Genomic DNA, 19,078 nt, shown 5'->3' with positions numbered 1-19,078 from the left:
AGAAACACTGAATAACAATTAATGTTTTTTATTGGGTAGATACCTACATATTTTATTAGGTATACTAAATGTTCTTTAGATAATCTAAATTATTTGGTTTGCAGTAGAAGGAATGCCATGATAAAACATAAACAGTGATGTTCAGAACTTTCGCTTTATATTTGTAAAATATGACTCTTCTGATACCAACAGTAATTTGCAATAATAATGGCACTAATAATAGCAATGTATTAGAAAATGATTGGAGGTGTGAGTGAGAATGTCATTTATGGTGCCTAAAAGTTTTTAACTACTGTAGTAACCTGCAGGACTGTGCATAATTTTGAGGCCATTAACAAAGCACCTTTGCCAGATGTGTCTACTGGGCATGAGGATGACATTACAGAAAATGATTAGAAAGCAGAGGAAATTCAGAATCTCTAAAATGGTCACACCAATGAGGAGTTTGTGTTGAACAGTAGAAGCAGTAAGTTTTTTGCTAAAATGAAGTTGCTTTGGCTGCAACTAATTTTATAAAGAGAAACTTTATTAAAATAATCCGTAGAAAAGAATATTAAAAACTATGTAAAATGTGATGGGGCTTTCTGCAGTATATGCGCAAATGATGCACATTGACAACATACAGTTAAGTCACTAATGGTTGCTGAAGATTTGTCCTGTTAACAATACAATACAGTACAGATCCTGAAATAATCTGTGACTTAATACTCGTATTCATTTTACAGCAGAGTTGTTATGGAATAAGGCCTTGCTCATCATGAGAAATAATACAATTCTAACAATGGCATATTATTGTTAGAAGGAAGTACCTCAAACTGACTTAGCACAGTTTTAGAAAACTAGTTTTGAGAGTACTGTATTGGTGTAGCTTAAGTTACAAAATGATTGCTTTTTTGATATACTACTAATCTAAAATTTGGACTTGTAGTTTGATGATAAAATTATTTTTACACTCAACTTTGTGTATTTTTGACTTGCAATTTTTGAGTGATAAAATCTCAGCTTAAAAAATCAGTTTAAATGTCTTTATTTTTACATATATTAGGAACAGCAAGGAAAGCATAGCTGGAAATGCTAACAAAACGGGAAAGATACTTCAGCAAATGAGTAAGTGTAACCATAGGGAAACATTTGCCAGAGGAGAATAAAGCTGAGTGAATTGCTACGTTGAGATGTGAAAATGTACTTAATCTATGACGTCCTGCAGGAAATAATAGTGAAAAAATAGGTTTTTCTGTTCATAAACACAGCTTAGGTACAGGTGGTCTTGAGAGATGCAATACCACTACAAATTCCAAGAATTGTTCTTTGATTGCATTACAAACAAGACTGGCCAAGACATAAATAGAATATAACTATCTGTAGCTGTATAAGGAATATAAGGTGAGGGAAACATAATTTATAAAACAACCACCCTGCTTGCAGATTCTGCAGATCACATGGCCAGCAGACACAGAAATGATTTCACAAATGAAAATGGAAGGTGCAAAATCCGTGAAGATGGTGTTGAAGGTTTGATTTTTTTGACTTTCTCTCAGTTTATGAGGGTCTCTATGATTATCATATATATAAATACAGACATATTATATTCATGTTACACATACATATATTGCTATATATATGGAAATATATGAAGAGCTGTAAAAGAGGAATTTGAGTTACAAGAAGTGCTTAAAAATAGGCTGCAGGATTTTTGTATAGTGCTTAGAACAACTGGAAGAAGTAATGAGAGTTAATTCAGTACTGGATCTGATAATGATCAGGAAAAAAGGAGATACTAGATCTAAAATTAAGACCTTATGAATGTACAATACTTCCGGTTTAGTAAAAAGAGCAGAAAAAGTGTAAGCATACTGTGAAAATCATTGACAGAAAGATAATGAGTTTGAAGAGTAATAGCAAAAAGCTGGTTCAGAGTACCATTGCAATAAAATAAGAGAGATTCCACTGTAAAATAATATTCAGTGAAATATAAAGTTGGAGAAAGGGAAACGAACTGGAAAGGAGAACTTTAAACTTGCCATCATGCAAAGAAAGAACAGAAAGAGAGCTCAGACCATGTGATGCTATCTAAGAAAGCCTAATTATCCACTTAATTAGTACAGTTTTGCTAATATATTCTGAAAGTATGTGAAACTCTTAAAGAAACACAGGAAAGCAGATTTTTTTCAAGTTTCTTGAGCAGTTAATTCTTTTCTTTTTTTCCCCATAGAATAATACTGAACAAAAGGAAGTCTTAAGACCACTGTCTACGAATTGGATCATTTATTTGAAAAGATAGTTGAAGAAATAGCTAACAAAAATGGTAATTGAGAATATAGAAAAAAATCTGAAAATATGAAGGGTACCAGATTCTGTACCCCTGTTCTGCTCACTGGAGGTAGCAGAAGGTAGCCAATATCCATTTTTACTCACAGGCTGAGAATTTGCATGCCCTGGGGAAGTCACAGTCAGCCTAATGCTGGTCTGTCCTTCTCCCATACCAACAGCTCATGTCCTCTGTGCAGGTTTGGGAATGGCATCATATGAAGGTATCTCTCTACCAGTTTTTGGCTGCATTTAATTTCTTAGATCACGTCTGTACTAGAAAAGAAAAGGCACCACCACCCACTCAAGAGCCGGTAGCAAACTACAGCTCACATTTGCCTGGCTAACCCATCTGCTCTCCTGATCCAGGGTAGCCTCATTTGTACTGCCTATAAGAGTCCCTAACCCATGCTATTCCACAAATCCTGCAGTATTTTACCTGTATGCTTGTTGGCCTCAGCCAAAAGCATATCAAAGAGCAGGCTAACAGTTAAATGGTGTGGGTTATCACATGGTAGAGCTCAAGTAAGTGCCTGAGCCCTCTTTAGCTCAGTAACGCAGATATAACCTTAGAAACTGCATCCAGTTGGCAGTAATAACAACTGTACTTGCTTGATCTAAATCAAAAACGCAATGGCATGAAACACCAATAATCTTAGAGACTACTATTTCTTTACCAGAAATGTTAATTAATATATTACATTGGATATAATATGTGACAATTAAAAGGGAAGAAATCATAGAAAATCTGAAAAATTGGCAAATTAAGAAAGTCAGAGGACAATAGAAGGGAAAACTACTTATCTGATGTGGAAGTATTTTAAAATGGAAACTGGAAAGCCAGTTAGATGACTGAATATGCTTTTCAAGATAAGCAAGGTTACAATAAAGAAGTCAGTGTAGGACCATTTGGGTAAATAGATTTAGTTCTTTATTAAAATGCAGTTTGGGTCCCATCTATGTGGACCTCCTTGTAGGATAAAAGCCTGAAATATGCTTATGGTGTTTTATTCTGAGACTTTTGAGAAGGACCTGATGCTGAAGTGGGCATGCTTCAATATCAAATAGTCACCTCATCACTCACATGGTGGGATAAGGGCTCTACAGAATATTTATACAGTTTCCAAAAAAAAGGATATGCAATAATGTCTTGGAATTAGCGCAATCTCTGTATTACTTGGACAGGTGTTCAGTATGTGATATAATTACTATTAGGTTCCAGGTCACATTTTGACCTGTGAGGTCACCAGTTATTTTCATGATAATTTCTAGTTTTACAGGTTATAGAAAACTATGTGCAGGAAAAACTGCACAAAAAGGGAAAATGAAATTACTTTCATAGACTACTTTGTGACCTGGGATTAACTGCTTAAGTCTGAAGACAGAAAATAAAAAAAGGAGAGGAAAATGTGGCACATCAGACAATGCTGGAAAACGATCCATTAGCATTCAGCTGGGTATTGTTTTTTAAGTCACTTAGAGGTAAACAGAGGAAGTAAACTGCTCAAATGAAAACAAATACAGATTCTGAAAGCGGTCAGCTACTCTGGTGAGTACTGAGGACATAAAGGACATAAATGAAAGAAATTGTAGGATGCTATAGGTCAAAGGAAAATAGCCAAGATTTTGAGAAGTAAGATTAGGGGTAGGGATTTGGAAACAGTTCTTAATGTGAAATTATTCTAAATGGAACACTGGTAAGAAAATAGACCATCATAACAACTATTCAGCATAACTTTGCCTGTAGACTTAGTATTTGGAGAAGTTGTTCTGCAGAAATGCAGACAGCTTTTCTGGAGGAACAAACTGGCTCTTCTGGCTTTACCATATTGCCATCGGCTGGATGTGCAACACTGTAGGGAATTGCATTAGGAAAAATCCCTTTTGTAGTATGAATGTATGATTCTGTTTTTGCCAATAATAAAAACTATGTTAAAAGAAGGGAGTATCAATGAACAATATAAGAAACTGGAATTAGATGCACATAGAGAATAACATAAAGCAAATCTGTCACATATATTACATAACTAGCTGAATAAAAAGAAGTTTTCTTTCTTATTATGACCTCTTATTTTGGAAATGCAGGTGAATTATATAAAATTACAATACTGTGATGCCCTTGAGTATAGTTTTAGCAAATTACGTGAAACAGCCAAACAAAATATTTGAAGTTATCCACTTCTCCCTGTAGTACATTATATATGCTAAACTTAATGTCTGAACTGCCAGAACTGGTAGTTCCTGTTTGGAGGAAAAGAGTTGCTTCAAGACTTCTGCAAAAAGAGATTCTGAAAAATCTTATAGCAGATAGGACAGGGCTGCTAGAGAAGTCTTCATAGACTGCTTCTCTCTTCATTGTGATTACATTCCGTGCCCACCACTCCTGCTTAAATAATCACTTGTTGAGGAATTGCCTGTCTATGTTTCCTGAGGAAGTGGGGGGACATAGTTTTTAGGAGCTGCTGGAAGCTAAATTGAAGTATGGAAGGAGGAGATAACTGCGTTCAGAAGTTTGGCTGAAGGGTAGAGGCTTTTCTGGAGATTGAGATTGGTGGCTCTGAGCAGGAGTGTAGTGCTAGGAGGAATCCTTCAGCCGATTTGCTCGTTTAACCTATTGAGTGCACACCTAGGTATCATGGATGTTTTGCACATGGATAGATTAACTACATTACAAAGAACAACTAGTACATTTCAGAAATTCATTATGAAAGTACCCTATGAATAAACTATATGAATAATAAAAAGGAAAACCAAACTGTAGAAACCACTTCTGAGAAGAACTTTCATACATGATTATGGTATAGTTGCATAGTCTGCACAAGTGAAGTAGAACAAAGAAGTGGAAAATCTGGGCTAAATGTCATAGACCAGTCTGCAGCTTATCACTTCTTCTCCCCCTCCCCCCCCCCCCCCCCCCCCCCCAGGACCTTCTTTCCAAGGAAAAAATTTGAAGATTCCTGGAATAAACTATCTGTGGTTTAAAAAAAGTAAAGAGACTGGCTTCTCTGAAGCCAAGCATTTGGGAATAAATATGAATAGAGATAGTTGCTGCAGAATTGATCTGTTATTATCTTAAATCTTTTGTCTTACTTTCCTTGGTCCACAATATTTCTTCTTCACTCAGGCAAAACTCATTGAAAATAATGCAAAACATGACATATTTTTTTACCACGAACTAGTAGTTGTGTAATCATCAAAAAGAGATTCCTAGTGTACTTCAACTATCAACATCCTTCTAACTCTGTTTCAGCAGACATTACCTATTTTGAGACAAGAGAGAGAGATAGGGGCTGTGAGTCAAATCTTCCTTCAATTATGCTTGATTCTTAAAGAAAAATTACGATTTATGCCTGTCTGTCCATACATCCATCCGTCTGCTTATTTATTAAGAATATTATAATTCTTGTTTTAGCGGTTAACTGTAAAACTAAGAAGATATACAAAATCCCCGGTTTATATTGTTTTTTGAAGTAAAAGAAAAAAAATAATAAAAGTGACTTACTCTGTATTCAAAGAAAATTGCCATTACTGATTTCCAAAAAATGTTACCGAAGAGATGTAGAGATGTATTTTGTTTCAAGAGTCTGTGGGGCCTGCTGCTCCACAGTTCCATAAAATTTCAAATAACATGAATACTACCTAGTTCTACAGATGAAGCAAGATCAAAGAATACACATGCAAAATGGCCAGGATAAAAATCAGTGAATAAAATTATTTGATCCCTGTGTTAAAATAAAGTCTAAAAAACAAAAATTATTTCAATTTTCATGTGAAGGGGAATCCATAGGAGAGCACATGAGTGGAAAGGTTTTTGGAAAGCAAGATTTTTAAGGCATATTTCAAAAAAGTTGTATTTGTTTAGCCTAGAGAAGAGAAGACTGGGGAAAATAATAGGACATCTGAAGGTTATTGTGAAGAAGATGGTCACCAATGATCTTTTGTACCGAGTTGTGGAAGGACAAGAAAAAATTTTCTTAATTTGCAGTCAAAAAGAACAGGCTACATATTTGGAAAACCCTTTTAAGTACAAGGATAGTTAAAGACTGGAACCAAGTTATCTGGTGATGCTGCAGCATCTTCCTCACTGACAATTTAGAACAGATTAGACAAAATGTTTCTGTCATCATAATGCTCTTGTATCTATTTTCTTTCATAAGTGTTGGCTCCACACAATAAATAACCCAGAATACCAAGCTGCAACTTGAAAAATAAATTTGGAATGTGGAGATAAAATTGTATAGTCTGAACACAAGAGAAATCATCACAAATACAGGTATCTTTTTTTTTCCTAATAGATGTATTCTTGAATTTTGTATGCCTTTGTATATTTTATTTTTCACTTAATTTTAAAGTTTATATAATTTCTATTTACAGACCATCAGTGAGGATAAAGCATGTTACCTGTTCATGCAAGCAGTGCTACTATTCTGCTTGCACTGCTTGGTTCTCTGGTCAGGAAGGTGATTTCATCATTGCCAATGCCCTTTTTTCTTGTCTTCTAATTCTCTCTAGCACATGCTCTTCAGGTATGTAGGTATTACAGGGAAATATTCTGAATTCAAAACACATGTAGTTTCTTTTAAGTCACATATAGATAACTAGGGTTTACTATCTGACAGCATATCTGAAAAAGTCTGATTCCTAAACAAAACCAGAACTTTGATGGTGAATTTTACTTTCTGTGGTTAACAGACAGTTTTTACAGTGATAAATAAAGTCTGTTAGTAATAAAAATGAAACCTAGTATCTATGCTGCAATAATGGAGCCCTAAAGTGAAATTAGTTAGTGATATTAGAAAGTATCACTTGTATTTCTACTCCAAACCTCAAGTTATTTTATTTTCCTGTAATCAAAAACAATATTAAAGAAAATGTATGGTTCATGTTACCAACAGTCATGGCCTTGATTAAAATGGGAATAATCCATGTATATGCTTTTGTTAGAGCATAAAATATGTAACATAAGAGCAAGAATATTGAAGGAATGAAGGTCATTTGACTATTCAGAATACTGACAGAATTCAGTCTATTCAGAATACTGGCTATCATGTCTGTTCTATCTTAGAAATTCAGCTTGAAGGATGATGAGAAAACTATTAATAATTATTACTCTGTTGTATCTGTTAGATGCTTGAAGACTTATGTGTTCATATCAAATAGTAATTAAAGTCTTCAAATTAAAGTGTTCATCTTCCAGTGGTTTTTCTTGTATTGGGTCTGCAACAGGAAAGGCTGTGAACATTTGCAAATGGACATTTTATTCTACCCTGTTCCCTCAAATTGTGTTAGAAAAGTTTCAATTATTAGAAGCAGCCGTATTAAAAATGTGAATATTGTACAGAGAATCAAGTAGCTTTCACTCAGTTAACATCTCAGAGAGGAAATAAGAAAAGTAGCACCCTTTCACTTTTGTGGCTCATTGTATCTTGTTATCTTGATAAGGAACTAAGGGGTTCCAGTATGACTTTTTTGTTTAATACTGCACTTGAACCATTTAGATTTACCTGGCTTTGGTTTATGGTTTGTTCGTTGGGGTTTTTGTTGTTTCTTTTTAAAGTAGGAGGCATCTGCTTATGCTATTTGAGAATTAACTTAGAAAGAGACCACCGAAGTCTTAAAACCTTTGTAATACAAGCCAATCTGAAGAAAGATTGTTGTCAACTTGAATAGACTTATTCAAGAATATGACTCACATAGCACTGCATCTTTATATTAATACAGTTTATATAGAAGAAAAACAGTATAGGTCAGAGAAGTTTTTAGAAGAACACGTCTAGCAAATAACTTTAGAATGCTTAACTTACACTTTTTTACATGGATAGGAAAATATAATTCCTGGATAGAAGTGAATACTGCTTTTAAAAGGCCTCTGAAAGTTGTGTGACTTGACTTCTCACGTAAATCAGAAAAGTAATTTCTGATCCAAGGTGTTTCTTGAAGAGAGAATAATGGTTTTAAATTGCAAAATGCCTTAATCAATTGAAGAAATTGAGAAGAAAAAACCCAACAAACTAAAGCTCCTTTTAATTACAATTGAAACCTATAGTTGTCTGGTTTTACTTGTGAGAACTTGCTTCTCAACATGTATATCAGTTTACTAACTTTTGTAATGAAACATTCGCTTTTACAGTTTGAAGTTGCAAATGCAAACAATATTTTTTAAGCTTTCCTAAGTAATATTTTATTGAACAATTTTTTAAAAAAAAAAAGCTGACTAAAGAAAGTACTTATTTAACCAGAGGGGATTTATTAGGATGACAAATTCAGTTTTCCTGCATGAGGCCCAGCACAACTACTACAGAAATCAGTCCCCAGCAAGTTGACTGTATCTATTTTGGATAGTATTGTACTCAGAAATATATACAGTTAATAATATATAGATGGATCTAACCCCCATTTTGAAAGGTGCTCATAAAATTATCATTTAATACTTTTGAAAATATTACTTGCAGATCACATAAGGACATCCAAAAACAATAATTAAAGGGTGGTTAGGAAGAAAAAATATATGCAGTTTAATTTAGGTAAACAGCCACATACAAAGAAACTGGAATGATATAATACTTATTTAAGTTGGCAGAAGAATATATGATTGGAGGTAGAATTGGGAGAATATGGTGTGCAGTTATTCTATGTTAGCAGATTTAATAATGTAATGTAATCCCCTTATTTAACATAACCGCAGTTGGACTGAACAAAGTAGTACAAACTGTACATCACAAAGATATAGGTTAGAGAGTGTTAATATTTAGGAGTGTGAATGGTTGGCCAGTTTTGAGAAATAAATAAGAATACGTCAGAATTAAGAAAATTTTTATATTTGGAGAGCTAGAAATTGCATTTCTATGCAGTTTTGGGCTCTCCAGACTAGTAGTGTGAGGTACAACAGCATAAAGAGATAGTTAATGCAGTTTTTGTGTGTGTTAATTTGTATAGCCCAGTTTTCCATCTAAGCTGGCAAAAGCACGGAGAGTTATTTTAATTGCCCAGTTTTTATAAAGAACATGAGTAACTTTTCTGGGATGCTCTTAGATGCTTCTTTGAGTGATTGTGTAGACGCGTTTCATTGCTGGTGTGCATGTACCCCATGAGTGCAAGGACAAATTATTTGAACAACAAGGTCCATTAAATGGTATCAGCAGATACTTGAAGTACCCTTATGTCCACTGACCTCGGGGCATTAAGCAGCCACGTGAATACAAACATGGGTGATTTCATTATTTCCATCATACCACAGAGATGGAAATAATGCAGTACATGTACCGTGTAATTTACTTTAGTTGTAATAGTGTAATTAATTTCATACAATAAATTAAGTCCCCTTATGACAATTAGCAAAATACAGTTTGAGTTAACATACTAGATGTACCTCTTAGTATATGGATAAAGGAGTCATAGGTTACTGGTGTTTAAGATTTTCCCTAGTGTGATTCTTCAGAGAGCAACTTATCCCATAGTAACATTTCCTCTTTCTAAGAGTAAAAATACAGCAGGGAAGGGAGAGAGGGCAGGGAGAAGACTTCCCTTAAAAGGAGATCACTTTATTTCTAAAGTAAAGCTGTAGTTATGATTTAAGACAATGTCTCTTGTTCAGTGTCCTAAAAGCTGCGATTCTGATCTTCTGGTACATATCCATTAGCAGGGTCCACTTGTATTGGCAGGGAAATCTGACGGAGGTGAGAGGAGCGTGATTCTCAGTACAAGTTGCTGCCATACATGTAGAAGGGATAAAAAATTCATCAGCAATATGACATATCTTTGGTTCATGTATTTTAAAGTTCAGGTCCTGAAAAGACTAATTTTATTACTTGCATACTCTCTGCAGGGACCTTGATAGTGGCTGGCTTTGTGTTAAGCGCCTTATGTATTTATAGCCCCAATAGTAGTGATCGTATTTCGGTACCGGTACCGTGTCATACACAGTGCTGAGTGACTTGTTGGCCTCGTGGCTTTTCTCTTTCTTACTCTCTAACAAGCTGTCCAGCTTATTAGAAACAATAAACACCAGAAGCAGGGTGCCTTCTATGACTGATGCAGAAGCAAATGTACCATTCCAAATCAGTGACAGAGCCTTCTGTCTGTACAGGAAGGGTGAGGAGGCTAGCAGTTCAGTGTCAACTATCAGTGCCTCAGCAATTTAATTTGCTATTTCAAATTCAGATTGGAGTAGTGTCCATAATCTCCTAACCAATCACTAATCCTCAGGGATTTTGAACTGCCAGCCTGCAAGATGTCTATTTTTACATAGGGATCCATGCAGCAGAGGAAAGACATTAGATTCCTCATAGGAACTCTGGATTACATTACAGAGTGCTACCCTTGAGTCTTTGTCATGAACCAAGCAGGAATTTTCTGTTGACTTACTGTTCACCCTGCCTTCTCCCAGAAAAAGTAGCCATCACCACAGCCTGCTTCAGAAGATAAAGCATTGAGGTGTAGTACCACAACAGATCGTTGATTCAGTTCACACAGGTCTAAAACTATAAGATCAACAATTCTCAGACTTACAAAAACAATCTCAATTTAAAACATTTGGTATGGTTTTACTGTTATACATCCTATTATCAAGAGCTTTTTACTTCCCAGAGGAGAGATTGTAGACAGCAACAGGTCAATTAAATCAGCCTCTAGGTCATCTTTCCAGATCAGTAAAAATATCTCAGCATTTATAGTCTCTCTCAAAACGTTTTGTAATTAATCTACATTCTGAAAGCACAGCCTTGCAATGACCTGGTGCTTGCTGCATCAGATGTCTGTTGTACCCAAAGAAGTCCTCTCCTCATCAAACTTTGAATGAAAAATACTCATTACAGTGTCGCCTTCATATGTTGCAGTACGAAGGGTCTGGGTGACAGATCTATTCAGAGACAGGGATTTGCTCACATTCAAAATCTTTGTGTTGTTCAGGAGATGCCTTCTCTTCATATAAATATTTCAGAGTCAGTATTCTCTGCCTTGAACAATAAATAAATTTGGGTTTGTTTTTCAGGGACTTCCCAAACAAGTGCCAATAGTCAACGTGATAATTAATCATGTATTTTTGTCAACAAGCCAGTGAGGGGAAAGACCATCCTCAGGAACTTTTATGTGACACACAGCTCTAAGTTAAGCCAGTCAGAAGCAGGAAACATTTGGGATTAGAGCTGATAACATTAGAGCCTTGAGCCTTTCCAACCTTCAACATATCTAGCCATCATAGCAGGGAGTCAATAGCACTGACTTGTCTTCCAGAGTCACATTTTTCAAATGGGGACTTCTAAATGTGTGCTTGTTCATAACAGATACAAATAGGTGTCCTGTTCTAACTAAAGGGATGCTGAGAGCTCCTGACGAAATGTTTTGTTTACCTGTTTATAACATGGGCTTTGTGTGCCTTTTTTTTTAATCTTTGTATCTTGTGAAACTTTCAGTACATTCTCTTTACCTGCTTAGCCAGACATACTCTTCCGAAATACTAATGAGATCCTGCAGCCAAACCCGGTATGAGTATAGCTGATAGACATGGCGTTGCCGCGGTGAAATCTGCTGACAGAAACTATTTTGCAACAGTACAGATCATTTTGTGTCAAATAGAGTTACTTTAACTAGAGTTACTCACAAACCCGAATGAAAGACTTTCTGTTTGAGTATCCTGGCATGGCCAGTCTCCCTTAATCTCCTCTACTTCAATAGTACAGGACTGTTTAGTAACTTTGACACTAAGTGGAGTTTACATAATTTCTCTGAGAGTGCATTTTTCTGCAATAGCTCCTTATCTTCTTCTGTACAGCGATACAATATACCTCAACTTGTGGTAAGATTTAGGAAAGGATTTTGTTTATATTTTTACTTAACAGTGGAGACCTGTCTTACCTGTCTGTATAATTTTTTACTAATAGAAACTGTGCTTTTCTGTCTGCCTGAGAAATATTTGTGTGTCTTGTAAAACACATGACAGGGAAAAGGGGAGTGTACTGCATGAGTTATGAATCTCCTACTGAAATAATAGGAAACTCTCACAAGCTTCTGCTGTTTTTATTATGATGGTAACTGTGCCCACTTGAGGTCTACTCTAGAAACAATGCCAGCCTCCTTTAGAGGAGGCTTGAACTACTTTAGCTTCAGTTTTCTGCTTCAGATTTTAGATAAAGTTTACATTGCTTCCTTGGGTTTAGTTATTAGCAAGTAGTTCTCTTGGAACGGGGTTGATTTCTGTGGATTGGCAGATTTTCTTCTCTTTATTTCCACTCCCTACTATTCTTTTAGATTCTGCTTGCAGAAAGACCAGCAGGGTTTTAAGAGCACAATATGCATGACTGCATCTTTTCCTCTAATGCATCTTCCCTAACAGTGGAAAAGAATGGCTCTCTCAGAATGTGCTCATCTAAGCTTCCAGTTCCCCAGGATCTTGGAAGGACTTCTTTGCAATAGCAGCTTCAGCATCTGCCACAGATAGCAGGCAGACTGGTGGTTGATTGGCAGAGCTAAGAAGAAATAGATTTCCAGCCCTGGGGCGATGCAGTCTTCTTCAGAGACTGTAACTACAGCACCCCTCTAACAAACAGCAAAATTTGCTTTTTCAAAACAGCAATAAATAAATAAATTTTTTAAAGTCACAAACAAGAAGGATGGACAGGGATCAACTTTTCACCTTCTCTATTAATAAAAAAATAAGGGTGCATCAGACACTAGCAGTAGGCATGTTCAAAGCAAATAATACAATAAATTATATTAATTTATATGTTCATGGGTATTATACTCACAACATTCTTTGACTAAAGACAGTATGGATTAAAGAAGTTCACAACAATCTAAGGAGAGACTGCACAAGGCCCTGGAAGAGATATCTAGTGAAGGTCAGTGACTGGACAAACCACATCAGGTTCAGGAAACTGTCCAAGCTAAAACAAAGTTGGATGCTGGAATCTATGGGCATTATCAAATGTGCTTGTCCTGGTCTTGCTGTTCACTGAGAGAATACTTGGATAAGAATTGGCTTATGTCAGCTGTTGGAGATAGGTAAATGGGCCAAGTGGATGCCTGGCCTGAACCAGTCTGACCTTTCTAGTATTCTTAAAACAAAGTTTGTTTATGATTCATGACCTCCTCACAGTCTTTGCAAAAGTGAAACAAAATACTTTCAGGACTTTCCCCTCTTTAAATTCAATCACCTAGAGTCAACCTTTGCCATTCTCGTTCCTTTTACTGCACTCTCAGCTTTGCTAACTTCAGTGTCTGTAATATTTCAAAGATTTTATAACATATGTTAATGAAATGCTTCTACCTCTCCTCTTTTTTTGCTCATGTAATCTTGCCCTTTCTTAAATCAAACTTTATTCATCTTTATCTCTCTAGAAACTTGTTGCTACCATTGTAATTTTGAGTAGTGACTTTTCTTGTTCCTTATACTGGCCTTCAGATTCTTATTACAGAGAAGAAATCTTTGATTTGAGGAAATATGCCAAAGAAAAGAGCAAGAAAATTAATAGAAAATCCATGGGATAGTGTTGTTTCCATCACTGTAATTTTGAAGGAGGAGGAATTTCATTCTGATCCTTCTTAAGTGAATAGATCAGATCCGCAGATCTGTGATACCAAATCTGTAAGTCATACTCCAAAATGCAGCAAGCCAGGATCACAGCCTTAGGAAAGTCTCAGAAATAAGTTTCCTTCTCTTCCTTTAAACTTGGGAAGTTGTCATGACAGTAGGTTTATCCTTATAAGTCACTTTGCAAGGACAAGGAAGTTTAATGGGAAGTCTCTATTTTTAGCAGAGATTAAGATGGTCAGTTCTTGTGTTCACTTCCCTGGCTAGCCCAAAGTCCATCCAGTTTTCAGTAGGTAGGCATAGGTGCAGCTATAGCTTGATGAGGAGGAGAATGGATTCAGGAACAGGGAAGGATCTAGAGCTCTTCATAGCATCCTTTCACCCTTTCCCTCCTGCTGCTGGTAAACCTGCGCCTGAACAGCCAGTGCATTAAAGAGAAAGCCTATCCTGTTTGGCTTCTTACTTCTAATGCCTCAGGTGCTGAGAAATGAAAGCAAACCTCTGTGCCTCTTTAGCTTTGTATGTACACCAGCAGACCCATTCTGGTTTGAACATACCACCATCTAAATGGCTATAAGAGAAAGGAGGGAATTACTGTTTTCTGTTACTTGTGTGGCCTCCTGAAATGATTAATATGTGTTTAATGAGTTCTCTATGTATGCTTTCTTTAAATTAAAAGTTTATTTTTTTAACAAGAGCACTTAAAATTAATTATGAAAGTAGGGCAGCCAGTATTAAGGTTAAATTTACTGTAGTGTTTTAAAATAACACAATAAAAATATCATGCCACACATTTTTTTTATGCCAAAGTTTTAGATAAAGTCAAACAACAGAAGGGCTGGAAGTCACTGGCAGAGCATTTGGAATTATAACCTACAGAATGTGGAACCAGCTTCTGATAACTTTTCTTTTTCTCTTTTAATGTATTAATCTACTTTATATTAATGACTAGTATGTTCAAAATTGAAAAATCCACTGGGAGATGAAAAAGCAGGTAATTTCACTTTTTCTCATTAGGTCCATGAATGAAAGCTGTAAGAGGATGAGATGTACTAGTTGTAAAGTCTTTAAGGTCATGCTAACCAGAAACAATCACTTAAGTTCACCAACTTGCAGTGATTCATCCTTGTTGAATAAATCAATTTTCAATATGGTATGTTCTGATAACTCTTTTTCTTACATGTTATGTACATTTATAGCTATTTAATTTAACCAAAAAAAAAAAAAAAAAAAAGGGTTCTTTTGCTACATTTTAATTGAATTCCATTTTCCATCCACATGCACACTTTTATAAATTATAATTGGAAGACAGTCATGGTAAAGAGAAGCCCATTAAATTTTCTATCATGAAATGTAAAAATTAAGAATAAGAAGTTTGTTATATAGATGATTAAATAAAAATTGTGCAGGCATGAAATCACAATCTAGATAGCAAAAAGAACCATATTTTATAAAAAGGATATATTTAATTTAATAAGGGTCTTTAAAATGAAAGAATAAAAAGGAAGGACCAAAATAGGCTGTGTAAGACAAGGCTTTTCTCTTTTCTGCTTTAAAAGGGAACTAGAATTGATAATTGAACTCAAGAGACACAAACCAATTCACCCAGTCTGCTGATAACACGCACTTGTAGTTCTGGGTCCTAAACAAACACAATATGGGCCTTGCAAGTGCTTTAGAAAGCCCTGGTTAATAATCAGTTGTCCAGGAGTCCCCTCTGACCCGCGCAGGCCCTCCTTCCCTCGGAACAAAACCCCAGCGGCTGTTGCCTGTTTGAGCCATCCCGGGGCAGAAGCTGAGCCCTTGTCACCACCACCTCCCTCAGCTCTCTGGCTGCGTGCAGTGAGGGAAACCTGCATCTGCAACTTGGGTTCAGAGCAAATTGAAGAAAGCTGGGCAGCTGAGTTACTGAGACCTGCCTCTCCACAAGGTAGAAGGAGATGACCTAGAGTTAGATGACCCTGACTATCAAGTGTGTTGCCTTGACAAATAGTAATTGCTTGACAATTGCTCTAGGCTTGGAAAACATACGTTATCATGTTCATACTGTATCCACTGATATAGATTGTTTTCATTACACATCCTGGATATTTCTAACTCCACTGAACCTACTGATGTGTGAAAACATAGATAAGTTCAAACTAGAGGGCTGAAACTTGAAAGTCTCTCCTTTATCCGAATTACTCCTTTTGGCTAGCAGATGTCTGTCTTTAGCTCAAGACTAAGTCTATGTCCAGCATCTACAGTGGTCTTTGGAATGGTTGTTTTTTTGGTTTGTGGTTTTGTTGGTTTGTTTTTTTTTTGGGTTTTTTTTTTTTGTTTTGTTTTGTTTTGTTTTGTTTTTTTTTTTTTGAATGCTCTCTTTGTTAGAGCTGGAGGAGTTTCAATGAAAGAATATCTCAGTTTTGTGCTTGGTGAATGCTATGGTCATAACTATTTCCCTGTATAGGTTTTAGCATTAAGGCTGTTGGACACTTTAAAGAGCAATCCACACTCATGGTTCAGTATTTAAGGCATATGCAGGAGTTCAGCATTAATTACATATTTTATACTCTGTAAGAAGAAGTTAATTTTTTTGGTCTGGACAGAACTTCCTTTTGAACTACTGTCTACAGTTACAGTTTCCTCCCCTTTCAGCAGAGGGCTCATAAACATGAGCCTCTTCCAGTTGAAAACAATCTTAATTTATTTGAAATACACTATTCCTTTTTCTGAAAAGTTGCTGAGTCTCTCCCTGAAATAATCTTATCTTTTTATGTTTTTCCTTATTCCTTAACACATCTGCTTAAGTATTGAGAAAGTTCTCAATACAAGAAAGGCTGTAGAGAAACACACAAGATTATAGGAAATTTTTGTGGCGTATAGATTGCTAAAATAAAAGAAAGGAAAGGTATGAAGCATGCAACGTACAGCACTCACAGGGGCTCAAGTGGTTAGGGAGGTGTATTAGAGGAAAGGCGGCAGGAGTCTGTCAGGGGTCAGTACATGGTCACTCCTGACCTCAGGGGCATAGAGATGTAGAATCCTTGTGACATGATTTGCAAGAGAATGTGTGGGCTTTGATTCACTCATTTACACAGCATCAGAAAGTAAATAGGAGACTGCTTTCTTATTTGATGAAGACTTCAGTCATCCAGATCAGCATCTTCCATTAAACTTCTTATCTTTCCTTACATTTTCACCTGCCTCTTACATATCTTCAGCAGGCTCTCCCTCCAGAATGATGACTCTTATGCATGAGAAAAGGATAGTTTGGCTATTACTTGTAAATTTGTCGTCATATGACACAACATGTCATTATCTTCATTCTTGCTTTCAAATGAAATATCTCCCAGTCTGCATGTTGAAATTGTGCATTATTAACAACTACAATTGTTGTACACAGCTTTTTATCTATAGACCTCAAGCTTCTTTTAAGCCTGGAATGAGATTTTGTTCCTTTAAAACTCTCAGAGCTCAGGTAATAGTGGCTGAGGCAAGATTAAACAGGATTTATTCCTTCTCACTGTTAGGCCACTTGACATAGCTCTTCTAGCCTCTGAGTGCCACTGGCTCAGCCCAGCATTTTTGCAGTGCTTTGTGCAGACTTTTTCTCCCAATGTGAAACTTGCCCAAGGTGAAACTTCCAACAGGAGGCAGCTTATGGCTTCCTTCCACAGTTCCCGCAGGAGGATCCCTGGGTGAGAGATGAGGCTTTTAGTGCCCTTTCCCAGGCAGCTCTTCATATCTAATGTGAAGAGTGGAAGACTGGTGAGAATTTCAATCACCATAATTTTGGGTTTCTTTTTTTTATGTGGAGATATGATATGGCATGAGAACTCCTCTGAAGAGAGATCTTCATAGTTGGATTAGCCTTTCAACATTCATTAGGCATTGCTAGCTAGGCACCTTGCCTTGGGAACTGTGAATTTTATATTTTGAAAAAGAGAAATGCACAGGTAAACAAAATGTTGCTAAACACTAATTTCAGATCTTAGGTTATTTTCAACTTTTATAACCCTGGTATGTGTAGCATTGGCACATCCTGTAAGCATTATTTTATCTCTCAGATTCAGTGAGATGTAGGACAGTTTTAACTGTCCCTGTCTTAGAATGGAAAAGCCATTGGTGAAATTCTGTGTCAAGGACAGGATTATGGCCCTTGTTTAAACTCCTGTTCCAAACTTTGGACTAAACACCATCCATCTTCCACTTTGGTATAGATTTAACATTGGCAGTGTGATTTAACTTAAAGCGTCTGTAGGAACAGTAACTAGCAATCTGCTCAGACGGTAGGATGAAAGAGCAATTATATTCTTTAATGTGTTAATCAATCCTGTTTATTTAAGCATATTCAGGAAATTATGGTAAGTTTCTTAACTTCTCTTTTATTTTATTTACAGGTCTACTTTACCTGTAGTGCTGAGCTGTTGTGATAGTTTGATTTTTATGATTTGTGTCAAGCGTGAAGCTTTCAAAGCCACGTGTCAAAGGTAAGTTATTTCAATAATCTTGTTGTTTGTTGTTTTTTTCCTCCAAATTTGTCCAAACCAGCACATTTGTGATTGTCCCTAAAAATATTGTATGTTTAAGGGAGAAGTTTTCATCATTTTAGTGAACACTCAGCTCTGTTGAGAAGTCACAGTCTTGAGTAAAGGATGTTATGAAGCAGTAGGAGCTCCTGCAGGGAGCTCTGAGAGAGATTTTCTCCCACTGCTTGCCAATATACTGAGGAAGTGTGTGTACTGCACCAGCTTTTAAAATAGTGCAACCTGATCCTTTCTTTACAGCTCAGAGGGAGGGGGTGGGGAGCGAAGGTGAAAGAACAGTAGCCCATATCCTCCTTCTCATTTTGGGTCTGGTTTTCTCTACGGAGCGAAGAGAGCATTAATTGTGTATGACTATTATGAGAAAGGACCCTTCACTCTCACCCTTCACATCTCTTGTGACATAGGCCAGGTTTAATCTAGTCTGTGTTAGGAGAAACTAAGTACACTTTGCAGTGTCATAATGAGATTCCCCCTCATTTTCATTTTCCCTCAATGGTATGTAAATCATTGCTTGTAAGGGATAAAAATCCGTAGGAGTTACGAAACTGAAGTGATTGCACTAATGTGGAACTCCTTCCAGTTAGCCTGCAGTGTTTATCGCTCTCCTTAGTGTCATAAAACTAAGATGAAATACGCTTCAAATCAAAAGAGACCATCTAATTTTTCTCTGTCTAACTAATAAAAGTAAAATTGGCAAACTAAGGTAAATTGCTAA

General features: G+C 36.2%; 2 long non-coding RNA genes across 12 annotated transcripts in view; one reads left to right on the top strand and one right to left on the bottom strand.

Annotated features, from left to right (window-relative positions):
* LOC125321860 overlaps positions 1 to 19,078 on the top strand; it is an 89,579-nt gene that overhangs the window by 26,662 nt on the left and 43,839 nt on the right. For all 9 annotated transcript variants that reach the window (XR_007201726.1, XR_007201737.1, XR_007201732.1 and 6 more), the window contains exon 7: positions 18,217 to 18,306. This is a non-coding gene — a long non-coding RNA (uncharacterized LOC125321860). The remainder of the gene's footprint in view (positions 1 to 18,216; positions 18,307 to 19,078) is intronic.
* The window catches only part of LOC125321862, a 111,113-nt gene that overhangs the window by 86,944 nt on the left and 5,091 nt on the right, over positions 1 to 19,078 (bottom strand). Inside the window, exon 1 of one of the 3 annotated variants that reach the window (XR_007201742.1) lies at positions 6,709 to 9,769. The exons of the other annotated variants lie outside the window; for them this stretch is intronic. This is a non-coding gene — a long non-coding RNA (uncharacterized LOC125321862). Of the gene's footprint in view, positions 1 to 6,708; positions 9,770 to 19,078 lie in introns of those variants that run through there. 3 annotated transcript variants of the gene reach the window in all.

This window comes from Corvus hawaiiensis, chromosome 2, assembly GCF_020740725.1.
Source record: "Corvus hawaiiensis isolate bCorHaw1 chromosome 2, bCorHaw1.pri.cur, whole genome shotgun sequence".
NCBI lineage: Eukaryota > Metazoa > Chordata > Aves > Passeriformes > Corvidae > Corvus > Corvus hawaiiensis.
Note: the sequence above shows the minus strand (reverse complement) of the source record. Positions and strands in the feature narration are given on the sequence as shown.